The sequence below is a fragment of the Sardina pilchardus genome, chromosome 14 (genome assembly GCF_963854185.1).
Source record: "Sardina pilchardus chromosome 14, fSarPil1.1, whole genome shotgun sequence".
In the NCBI taxonomy this organism is placed as follows: Eukaryota; Metazoa; Chordata; class Actinopteri; order Clupeiformes; family Clupeidae; genus Sardina; species Sardina pilchardus.
The window spans coordinates 9,648,744-9,660,703 of NC_085007.1; the positions used below are offsets into that span (position 1 = coordinate 9,648,744).

The following is an 11,960-nucleotide window of genomic DNA, read 5'->3' on the forward strand; positions in this document are numbered from 1 at the left end:
TAGTTATTTACTGACTTCCTTTCCATAATCAAATATCAATTTCTTTAGGTCTATCCAAACATAATTCAGTAATTGCATAGAGCAGAATTACAAAAACATATTATGTTGAAATTAAAAATATAAAAACTAAATGAAGAAGTATACTACGTTAATCATTTTTGCTGGACCCTAGTCACTTGGCATGGTTGAAAGAAAGCACGACTGGAGCCAAAATGGCTTCAATTCCAACAATGCTCGAAAGGAGTGCTGGTGTGCTGAGGCAACTGTGTAACATCGCATGGATCACTTCCTGCTCTGGTTGTCGATCAGCTAATCTGGTCTGAGGGCTAGGGGAAGTCAGCCGAGAAGGCGATGAGGGGGTGAGTGACAAAAAAACGGCTTCTTTCTTCCGAACCTCCATCCCCATGAGCTCATGAATAAATTATAGCGGCTCATTGTGCAATAGAGGGAGGAATGCTGCGCAGCTCAGGGAAATACTGCCGAGAGCAGAGACTACACAGACCGCGACTATACAGAGACCCAGTGGTTATTCTACCCGTACTTTTTAAAACTACCCAATAGCTGGTTGGGTCCGTCTTTGTAGCCAGCGAATTTCAACTAGCCACACACCGGGTCTATGCAGTGATACACCGATTTTATTTTCCAAATGCACATGGATAAAACAAGGTAGCCGGATTTACTTGTTCGCGATTGCTAGTGGTGTTAAGCCGTGGACATTTCAGATAGCATAACCTGCACAGATGCAACCCATTTGGTAGCCAAAAGGGGAAAAGAGACATACCGAAAACTATCCACTTATATCGGCGTTTGCAAAACGGATCGCACTGGTCCTTTTCATTGAAACACACAGAGGATTCCTACCGCGGATCACGGAATCACCAGTCAGAGACCGGAGCAACCTCGGGCAGCTGTGGTCGGAGGTAAGCTAACTAACGTTTAATCACAATGCTCCAGGCTACTGTCCTTGTCTCTTTTAACGTCAGTTAATAATAATGTTGACATCGCTGCTGCCGCCGCATTCACATTGCATTGCATTGCATGATTGACAAGGAAGTAAGCAAACGACTGTAAAAGCACGCTCTTCAATTCTGTAGGTTAATCCAACAATTAATTGACCATGCTGTCCTCGCTGCGATTGCTGGCTTTGGTTTTGCGATGGCCAGTTAGCGAGTACGATTTAAAGACCGTGGAGAATATCGTAATTGACCAAATGTCTCAGGGAAATGTGTGAAGCCATGGCTGGCTGTGTTAGTGTGACCAAGTGGAGACTTACCCTACACGGTGTTTGATAAAAGGCATTACAAGGTGATACAAAATGTCGCCCATTGTATTATCTTCTGCAGGCATGCCATACTACTACAATCTTGCTCTTTAAGTCGCTAGTGGCACCACAGTGGCAGCTGACCAAATGGTTGAAGCTTGCAGCGTAATTGTTGGGAAAATGTTCATTTAATTCCTAAATGTTTGTTGGGAAAGACTTACCCACACGGATCTGTTGTTGTTGTTTTTTGCTACTCACCCTGTTAAGATGCCTAACATGTTAAATTATTAGAGCTGTAGAAACTCCGTCTTTAGAGGTAGACAGAAACCCACCTGTACCTCATTGTCCACAAAGATGTAGCCATCAATGTATTCTGTAGGTAATTTAGATAACAATAGTATAGCTTGTAACCAGTCTTAATGATTTCAGAGGTCCTTTTCAGCCAGAAATGTGACCTAGCTGATGATGCCTGAATGTAGGCTATTAACACAAAGTTTTAGTCCTTTGCTTCCTTGTAGGTCTTGGTAGAGTAAGAGTTTGGAAACAAAAGCAAAAGCAGAAACAAAGGCATTCCTGGTACTGGTTTTGTGGAAGTTTTGCATGCGCTTTCGTCCACTGACTGATCTCTCAGATTTGGTCTCTGACACAGGAAGCTGCAAACAGTGGAACTGTGGACTCTAGATCAGATCAGATCAGAGGCTGATCCCAGGCAGCAGATCCACGCCACAGTCAGGTCTAGTAGCGAGTCCGCTACAATCTCGGCTGGAATTTGTGTGAACAGGTTAAGGGGTGTTTATGGTTGTGCTGCATTTCAGTTTCAGTTGATGCAGTGTGGTGTTGGGATATTTTTAATGGAAGCTGGGTTTTAGTGTACTGTGTGTGTGAGTGCGTGTATGTGTGTGTGTGTGGGGCCTCAGGGCGGTGCAGATTGGCGTAAAAAGGTGAGGCTGCATGGTGGACAGATGGCGAGGATCTCGACCTGATCTCTGCTGCCGCCGTGCGCTGCAGGGATCATTCTCAGGCTCACGCCAGGATGACCGGCCCGGCAGACAGACAGACAGACAGGGCCACAGGAAGTCAGCCAGAGCCGCATGTTCCCACGGAGACGGGGCACAGGCAAGCCGAGGTTCCCAGAGAGTGGCCCTCTCAGAGCCAGCTCCGTTCCAGAACAAATTCAAATTTCAGTTTCAAGGGCCATCTTTGTTGGACTGTATAAAACACAAGAAAAAAGGCAAAGACGTATTTCGGTTTGGGAATTGTTTTGAATGTTGTTAGTGCTCCCAATAAGCTTTTATTCAGTGATTGTGTGTTGTTTTTTTTGCTGTGCAAACCAAGGGCTCATGGGTATTTTACTGCTAGCGGCTTTGTGGTGTACAGCTGTACTTGTATTAGGCTAATGCGTTGACCCTTCTTGAGGGCTGTGGTTTGAAGTTGGTGAAGTATCAATGGTAATTTGTTTATCTTAACCCCCGGCAGACCTGTGCTGCTCTCCCTGTGCTTGCAAAATGTGTCTTTATTAATAGGCCCCATCAGCCAGCTTGTGATGTGCGTCCGGGGTCCCTTTTCCACCGGCTTGTAAAAATAGCCGCCGCAGCGCATACGGAAATCCATCACTTTTTTTTTTTTTTTTTTTAACCTCGGGGGTCGAGCAAGCTCTCCTTGTGGTCTTGGCTCGGGGAGTTTTTCGGCGCGAGGATTACAGTTTTATTTTATTTATTTGTATATTTCTGTATGTCCATGGATGTGTCAACACAACAGCGCTGGCCTGGGTTGGCTGCTTAGAGAGGAAACAGAAGGAGCTCCAGGTAATCTTATCTGGGTGCTGGTGTTGGAGGGCGAAACAATGGGGCTCACCTGAGGCGGCTACTTTGTTTCGTTGGGCCTGAATGGCCGACTGATAAGAGACTCGCAGTCTCCTCTCTCCTACCCATCTGGTTGGAGCGATGTCCTCTCTTGTTAGTCAACACGGGCCCCCCCCCTGGAATGTGTGTGAAGTAGTCTCTGTTTGTGTGTGTGTTTGTTTGTTTGTTAGTGCTGCTGTTCATTCTCTCTGTTGTTGGAAGAGAAGCTCTTGAGATACCTCTGGACACTTTCTCAACGTCTGGTTCTTCACTCGACAAAGATTTCAGTCAAAGAGTCTTGAGTTTCAGTTTCAGTAAAGTGTGTGTGAGTGTGAGAGACAGAGAGAGCGAGCGAGAGAGAGAGAGAGAGAGTGAGAGAGAGAGAGTTTGCAAAAGTGAGAGAGTCCTCCACTCTACTGTTGTGTAAAGTAAGACATTAGCATAGCAATCAGAGTGGAGCTCCGCGAGGTCAACTCAGTTCTATGAGCGAGGAGCCCTGCCTCTCCCCCCACCACACACACACACACACACACACACACACACACACACACACACTTCTCCTCCATACTGCACACTGAAGAGATGCCTCCACATTGCCAGTCGGCTTTTTATATCCACAGACTGAAGTGTGTTTGTGTGTGTGATCGAGAGGCTGAGGAGCTGTCTGGAACAGGGATATATACAGTGTGCCGCCCGTCAGTCCGCGTCTGGACTCAGGACTATTCTGGGGGGGTTCAGGGGTTGAGACGGGGGGGGGTTCAGGTCAGAAGGGTATCCCAGCATGCACGCTGAGCTCCGGCGTCTGTCTGCCTTCGTCTCCCTCTGTGTTTCCTGACACAGCCAGTGTTGTTTCTGCTCTCGGATGAGTTTCAGAGCAGTTCAATGGCTGTGGATCAGTGTACAGTGGTTTGGGCTGAGATATCCTGTACCCCACACACTTCCCAAGAGTACATGAGGACATCAACACACACACACACACACACGCGCACACACACACACTCACTCACACACATGCACACTCACTCACTCTTGGGAAGCGTGTGGTGGCTGAGATCAGATGTCACTGTGGTCGAGGGGCATACCTCAGATTCGTGTTCACTGAGACGGTGTGACAGCATGAAGAATTCTCTCTGCAAGCATGGGAACCAGGATGCTGTGTGTGTGTGTGTGTGGTTGGGTCATTTGTCAAGGAGACAAGCATCTATACACTCTGTATACTACCAGCAAGCCATGTGATAACTGTAGCTTTTCTGTTCCACATGGAGCAGCGGCTCTCCAGTTCAGCATCCTCTCTAGCAATGGGATTGAGGTGAGAATCTCTCTCAAAATGGCAGACTCTGGATCCCATCCCCTGAACGGAACCCATCCCCATCCCCATCCCCATGGCCTGCGACCAGCTGCCGCTGTCTGGGTGGGAGGCGAGAGGCTCCATCTCCATCTCCGGCTCCTCTCCACCCCCGGTGCTGTTGGCAGTGCTGCCACTGCCACCGCCGCTGCCACGGATTCCAGACAGTCAGAAATAGTCGAATCAATTTGTTTTACCGCTCTCATGGAGATAAAGAACAACAACAAGATGCTTTCTCGTGCATGTATGCCTGGGGGTTCTTTGGTCTGGCTTCTTAAATCACTCCCGAGTCGACCTGTCTTCTACATCACAGGCTTTCAGCGGTGAAAACAGAGAGCCTCGAGCTACATGCATTCTTCAGAGTATTTTTGAAAAGAAGCCGGATCACAGATTTCCTTTTCCTCGGTTTTGGCTATCATGGTGCAGACTCTGGAGCATGAAGGTCTGAACCCCGCGGTTCCTTTCGTTCTGAGCAGGATCACCATTGCAACAACACACCATCAGTCGGGTAAAACTAACCTGTCTCACGACGGTCTAAACCCAGCTCACATCCCCTATTAGTGGGTGAGCAATCCAAGGCTTGGTGAATTCTACCTCAGAAAGTGTTCCCATATCTCTTCGCTCCTCTCTCCTCTCAGCCAATCAGAAGGGTCGCAGTAACCCTCTGAAGTCTCAGGCCACGTCCACACCAAACGCAAGGCCTAACTTTTTAAAAAATTTAGGAAACAAAAAAAATCCACCAGTTTCAAAATAACTAGCCTGGTGTGGACGCCGGGGCCTCAAGCTAGCGTCCATGCTGTGTAGCATGCAGCAGTGGCCATAAAGAGGCTCTGTGTGTGGGTGTGTGTGTGTGTGTGTGACTGCGTGTTGAGCTGGTGGGGAGGCAGGTGGCCGTCCCGACAGCCTGGACACAGCAGGGGTGGCAGCAGATAGGGTTAGGGTTAGCTAGCCTGGACACAGCGGATAGGGTCAGGGTTAGCTAGCCTGGACACAGCGGATAGGGTCGGGGTTAGCTAGCCTGGACACAGCGGATAGGGTCAGGGTTAGCTAGCCTGGACACAGCGGATAGGGTCAGGGTTAGCTAGCCTGGACACAGCGGATAGGGTCGGGGTTAGCTAGCCTGGACACAGCGGATAGGGTCAGGGTTAGCTAGCCTGGACACAGCGGATAGGGTTAGGGTTAGCTAGCCTGGACACAGCGGATAGGGTCAGGGTTAGCTAGCCTGGACACAGCGGATAGGGTCAGGGTTAGCTAGCCTGGACACAGCGGATAGGGTCAGGGTTAGCTAGCCTGGACACAGCGGATAGGGTCAGGGTTAGCTAGCCTGGACACAGCGGATAGGGTTAGGGTTAGCTAGCCTGGGGATGATCAGATAGAGCGGGCTGTGCAGGCCTGCAGTAATCCGCCCGCTTCCTCTCCCACATGCCTCCAGCCTCTCCGCTCCACACAGCTCTCGCTCTCACTCTCCTCCCTCTATCTCTATCCATCTATCTATCTATCTATCTATCTATCTATCTATCTATCTATCTATCTACTGTATCTGTCTCTCACTTCCTTCCTCTCTCTGACCCTCTCTCTCTCTATCTATCTATCTATCTATTTATCTATCTACTGTATATGTATCTGTCTCTCACTTCCTTCCCCTCTCTCTCCCTATCTATCTATCTACTGTATATGTATCTGTCTCTCACTTCCTTCCCCTCTCTCTCCCTATCTATCTATCTATCTGTCTGTCTGTGTGTCTAAGTAACAGTTTTGACTGTTGTCGTGTTGCTGTCAGCCCAAACTTCTAACCCGATACATGTTTTCTGCAACATTTAAGGTCAAATTCCTTAATTCCTGCAATGTTTGATTTCAGCCCAAGTGCCAAGCAATGACACCTCTTTAACCATTAGATAGATAGATGGTCTTTAGTAGACCTGATATTTGCAGAGATTAGGTGGATGGTATGGTCGTGACGAGTATTTGCAGTATTTGCTAGTATGGTCTAACCCGGAAATCCAGAGTTCTTGTGAGGGCGCAATTTGAATTTGCTCAGCGAGTCACTCTGGTAATCAGTAATGATGCTCATCGGCCATGTCCTTGGAGCCGAGCTGCATCTGATATAGGCGGGCCAGAAGTGGGCCAGAGGCAGGCCAGAGGCGGGCCAGAGGCGAGCCAAACATATGATGACAGCGCTGCTACGCCCAAGTCCGGAATTAGTCAGTAAACATTGGTCATATTGTTATCCAATTGCGCGCAGTGATATTTTCAAATGCTTGCTTGGTGCCGCCCCTCGAGTTAAGCCATTTTCATTACTCTTTTGCCTTTACGGTAACCAGCATTAATGGAAAAATTGCCATGTAGACGGAGGGGGACGGTCGTGTGGCTTTGCATCTAACTACGGTCCCTGGAGCTTGGTGATCTGGTTTTTATTTGTTTTATCTGTACTGGGTTTGCCACATCCTGTGTAGAATAGGGGCTGTGCATTGTGGGTAAAATCTCCTCCGTCGCGCAGCACAGAGAGGGGAGGCAGCACCCAGGCCGAAATCTCTGTGCCTCTGACTTCTGTCCTTTCATCTGCATGGCTGCCAGTGTGGCTGGCCCAGGCCCAAGCAAAGCTTGACAAACAGCTTCTTTACTTGTGTACAGGTGAGGTATATGTGTGTGTGTGTGAGTGAAGGGGGGGGGGGGGGGGGGGTAAAGGTCACTGAGCCTGCCCGACTTGTCTCCTGAGAATTAGAGTTCCTGTTGTGCCAAAGTGCTGCTCTCGTAATAAGTCGACCCTCGTTCTTAAGGGCCGTGGTTTGAAGATGGTGAACTTTCAATAGTAATTGACTTAAATCCTAATCCATAGAGGCCTGGGCCTGCTGTCTGTGCAGAAGCAGAAGCAGAGGCTGTATCTGTCTTTATTAAGAGGCCTCATCAGGGCGCTCGTATGGTGTTTGGAGCCTCTCGTCATCCAAGCCCTCTCTGCCTCTCAGTCCCCCAGCCCAGCAGAGCTGTTTGCTCAGATGACTCGCCCGTACTCTGTAAACAACACAAGCAGGCTAAGATCCTGCCTGGGGGGTTAGGGGGATGGGGGGCGGGGGGGGGGGGGGGGGGGTATTGGGCCTTAAGACTCTGTAAGGCCTCCTCTGTTTCCTCATCTCATCTCCTCAGATGAAGGCTGGGGCCTCGGGGGGGGGGGGGAGTGTGTGTGTGTGTGTGTGTGTGTGTGTGTGTGGTGTAGGGGGCCTACGTGTGGGGGCCGGGGGCCTAGCAGGACGGGCTCCTGAGCTGCTGCTTGTGTCCCAGATAGCAGCTCACTACAGAGCGAATCACACCGGGTTTGGACAACGTGCAAAACCGCTCCCGATCCAATCCTGCTCAGGGTCGCAGCTGTCTGAGTTTAGGCCTGATGGGGAGAGGTAAGGGGTGCATTATTCTCAGAGAGAGTATGCTAATCTGTCTAAACATTCTCAATAGATGGGAACTGTTGGACTATTGGTCAAGTTTGACATCATATTGTTGCGTTGAGATTTAGCTGAATTCAGGCCAATGGTTTGCGTGTGTTATTTTGGCTCTTTGTCAGGTTATTGTGACTGATGGGAAGAGTAGTTCAATTCTGAATTGTGCTGCTAGGGGTTAAGGAGTATGTGAGAGTATCTGGGTGGAAGGGTCTTCCCCAGAGAGAAATCTTAAAGTGTGTCTCCCTTGAGAAACACACACACACACACACACACACACACACACACACACACACACACACACACACACACACACACACACAGAGAAAGGACAGGGGCAAGGGCTGCAGTGAAATGGCCTGAGGACGTGAGGACAGGATGGGGGTGCGGGGGAAGGGCAAGCTGAGGTTAGGGGTGGGGGCAGGTAACTCATGTCTGTCTGTCCCTCATTCTCTCACTCTCTTTCACAGCTGCTGTGTGTGTGTGTGTGTTGTGTGTGTTGTGTGTGTCCATCCATTGCTTGCTTGGTGGCTTTGATCTCCTCTGGCCTTGCCTGGCTTCTCCTTGCTTGACCAGTGACCACACAAAACCCCCTCGCAGTCACAATGGCGGATGCGCGCTCTTGGCTTGTGTTTACTCTGGAGGAGAAAAAAGGTGAAGACGCTTTGTGTTGGATATCAATGCGCGGGGTCAGCAGGGTCAGTGCTGAGTACCTTTCTGCCAGTAGCAAGGAATCCTGGAAATGCGTTTTGGGTGGCGGTAGGGGTGGGGGTGGGGACATCCACATTGCTAGGAACCCGGAAATTTCTAGATGCACTGAAATCAGTTTGTATAGAGGGACTTCACGGTCTTGTCTTCAGCTTGAATCAGGCTGCTTTTCCAGAAAGTTCCAAAAAAATATTAGTCTTGAAAAAAAAAACAAAAAAAACATCAGTATGTTTGTGTATATGAGTGTGTAAGGAAGGACAAATAGAATTCAGTAAGACCTCTGTACTCCGTCCGTACTACTGGCGCTAATGGCTATAGAGACCATGGCTATGGAGACTAGAGTGGCCATGGACTGCATGGTGTCCTGCCCTTGAAGGCTGGAGAAGCCAAAATGGGCCTTGACCAAATGGCAGCCAGTATGAGTGCATTAAGTGTCCAGAGCATGCACAGGAACAATAGAATCCTCCAGATCCGACCATATTTGGATAAATCTCCGCCATTTTTTACCCCCCCCCCCACCCCCCACCCCGCTCCAGTGGTTTTGACTGAGTGTATGGCAGTACGCTGTCTGTCCGTTGTTTTCATTTTTTGAGGGTTGTGGGCTGATACCAGGCTTCCTGGTCTAGTGGGCCAAAAGATGGTGCCGAGACCAGCAAACTCTGGCTTGGTACTGCCCCAGTTCCGGCCCTCATGTTACCCAGCTCAGGGTCTGATTCCCCCCCCCGGGGGGAGTCCAGTCGGCCAGTGGATGATTGAGGGGATTGCCTGTTCCTAATGTTAGTTAGAAGTGTATAGTTTCTTCCTCATTCGTTTGTTGTTCAGTTTCCATGAGCCCTTCTGGACTGCATGCAAGAGCCCTGATAACCACAGTGACCTTTGATGACTCTAATCTGATGATGCTCACTGTCTGTGGCATTAGGAGCTATGAAAGAGGAACGTTTCGATTTGTGTCCTGTCCACATTTTGTGTGTGTGTGTGTGTGTGTGTGTTGGGGTATGGTGCAACACAATTTCCCTAATGGTGTGCTACTTCAAGTTCAGTGCTAATGCAGAGAAACACAAAGAGAATGAGATGCATCAAAAGCTCATCCCCATATACATACACACACACACTCACTTACACAAACACACACCACTTGGCTTTATTTTTAGATCACCGTGGTGACAGCTGTTCCAGATCAGAAGGATTAGGTGGTGTGTGTGTGTGTGTGTGTGTGTGTGTGTGAGAGAGTGTGTGTGTGTGAGAGAGAGATGTGTGCTTAGGCAGCAGGCTACTCTTATGGCCACCTGTGAAAGATCGGCACCTCTGTGAGCATCTCTCTCCACTTAGATCATCGACCGTCTCTCTCTCCCCCCCCTCTCTCTATCTCCATCTCCCTCTCTCCCTCTATCTCTCTCCCTCTCTCTCCCTCTATCTCTCTCCCTCTCTCTCTCTCTTTCTCTCCCTCTCCCTCTCTCTCTCTCTCTCTGTCTGTCTTCAGCTAGTAAGAATGATTAGTGTTATAGTTGTTGCGGTGACCCGCCCCATGTCACCTGGCGGCTTCAGGTCTGTGGGCGTGTCGTGTGAGAGTGAGAGCACAGGTGTGTGTGTGTGTGTGTGTGTGTGTGTGTGTGTGTGTGTGTGTGCTTGGTGCCTGTGAGATGGAGTGTTGTAGATCCTCTCAATCTAGACGGCTGCATGCTTGGTGTTGTGTGAAACTGTGTGAAGTGAGTGTGTGTGCTTGTGTGTGCTTGTGTGTGTTTGTGTGTTGTGTGATTTTTTTGAAGACCTGTGTGTAGTGTGTGAAACAAGGAAGTGTGTTATGTGTGAAAGTGTTGGAATGCTTGTGTGTTCCTGTTAATCCTGCACATTCCATTAATGCCATGGTGTTCCTTGAGGTTGTGAAGATCTTGACAGAAGAGTGTATGAGTGTGTGTGTGTGTAAGTGTTTTCTCTAAATTGCCCAGATTGGACACTAAGTAGATGTTGAATAAACTTGAAAGGACTTAAGTGTCAGGGACCTTGTTTCAAACCTGCGTTGAGCCTGTGGGGCCCAGTCTCGTGTTTGTGATTTAAAGCAATAAAACATGTTGCCAATGTTATGCTAGCCTAATGCTGCTGCTAACATGAGAAATGACATCTGGTGCACACACACACACACACACACACACACACACACACACACACACACACACACACACACACGTACACAGAGTGAGCCTCATCTGTGATGTCAGCCTATTGACTAATAATATGACCTCTAACGCCTGTCCACTCGACCTCTGAGATGCGGTGTGGTGTGTGTGTGTGTACGCATGACTGTGTGTCTGTCTGTCTGTGCCCCCTCATGAGTAAAACTAGTCACCCCTGTGTCATCTAATGGTCATAGGCCTCCACCTCTCCCTGCTCCCTCAGTGATCGCATCCTCCATCCAATCACACCACATTCGACCTCCCCTACACACACACACACACACACCACACACACACACACCACACACACACACACACACACACACACACACACACACACACACACTCAACCCCCCTTGCGTACTGGCCATGCCCCTCCCAACTCACCCAGCCTAAAACATCCCCCCTTCCCATGTTAGGCCTCTCACCCCCACCCCCACTGAGCCCCACTTATGGTCCACTGCTGTAATTGAACAGCAGCAGCAGCAGGAGGAGGAAGAGGAGGAGGAGGAGGAGGAGGAGGAGGAGGAGGAGGAGGAGGAGGAGGAGGAGGTGGTCTGACTCTGAGGGTTCATCCATCATGGAGGAGAGACACGTAACAAGAAGGAGGGGAGGAGAGAGGGATAGAGTGGAGGGGGAGGGGGAGGAGAGAAGCGGAGAAGAGAGGAGAGAAGATGAGACACTAAAGACACTTGGGTTATTTGGAAAAATGCACAAACGCACAGACACAAATACCCACACATGTTGTATGTAGACCTGTACAAAAATGCTTACATCTACCTTTGACCTACCTGACCGAGACGACCTTGGGTGAGTGTAATTACAGCATGTGTGTGTGTTGTGCGTGTGTGGAGGGATGGGTAATGGCCTGGGTAGCTTCATTTCACACCCTCCCATTCCACAGTACACACACACACACGCACACACACACGCACACGCATGATTGGTTCCTGTTCACTTTCTCTGACCTGTCCCACGCACACACACACACACACACACACACACAAATCCTTACTGGCTTGTGCTCGCACACACACCCTGTGTAATTCAAGGTCGCTCAGGTTAATAGACCCCCCTGAGCACTGACGGCTGTGGTGAAGCGCTCCTGATGTCCAGTATAAGCCAAACCTATTGCCCACTGATAACCACTCGTAATAGCTACAGTTAAGCTCCCACTCAGTGACCACCAGCTTGCACTGACCCTCA

The 11,960-nt window shown here is 49.3% G+C and overlaps 1 protein-coding gene across 2 annotated transcripts in view; it reads left to right on the plus strand.

Moving 5' to 3' along the window:
• The first annotated feature begins 374 nt into the window (after positions 1 to 374).
• The window catches only part of zmiz2 (zinc finger, MIZ-type containing 2), a 52,939-nt gene continuing 41,353 nt past the window's right edge, over positions 375 to 11,960 (plus strand). For both annotated transcript variants that reach the window (XM_062555117.1, XM_062555118.1), the window contains exon 1: positions 375 to 920. The gene's annotated coding sequence lies outside the window, so the exon portion shown is untranslated. The remainder of the gene's footprint in view (positions 921 to 11,960) is intronic.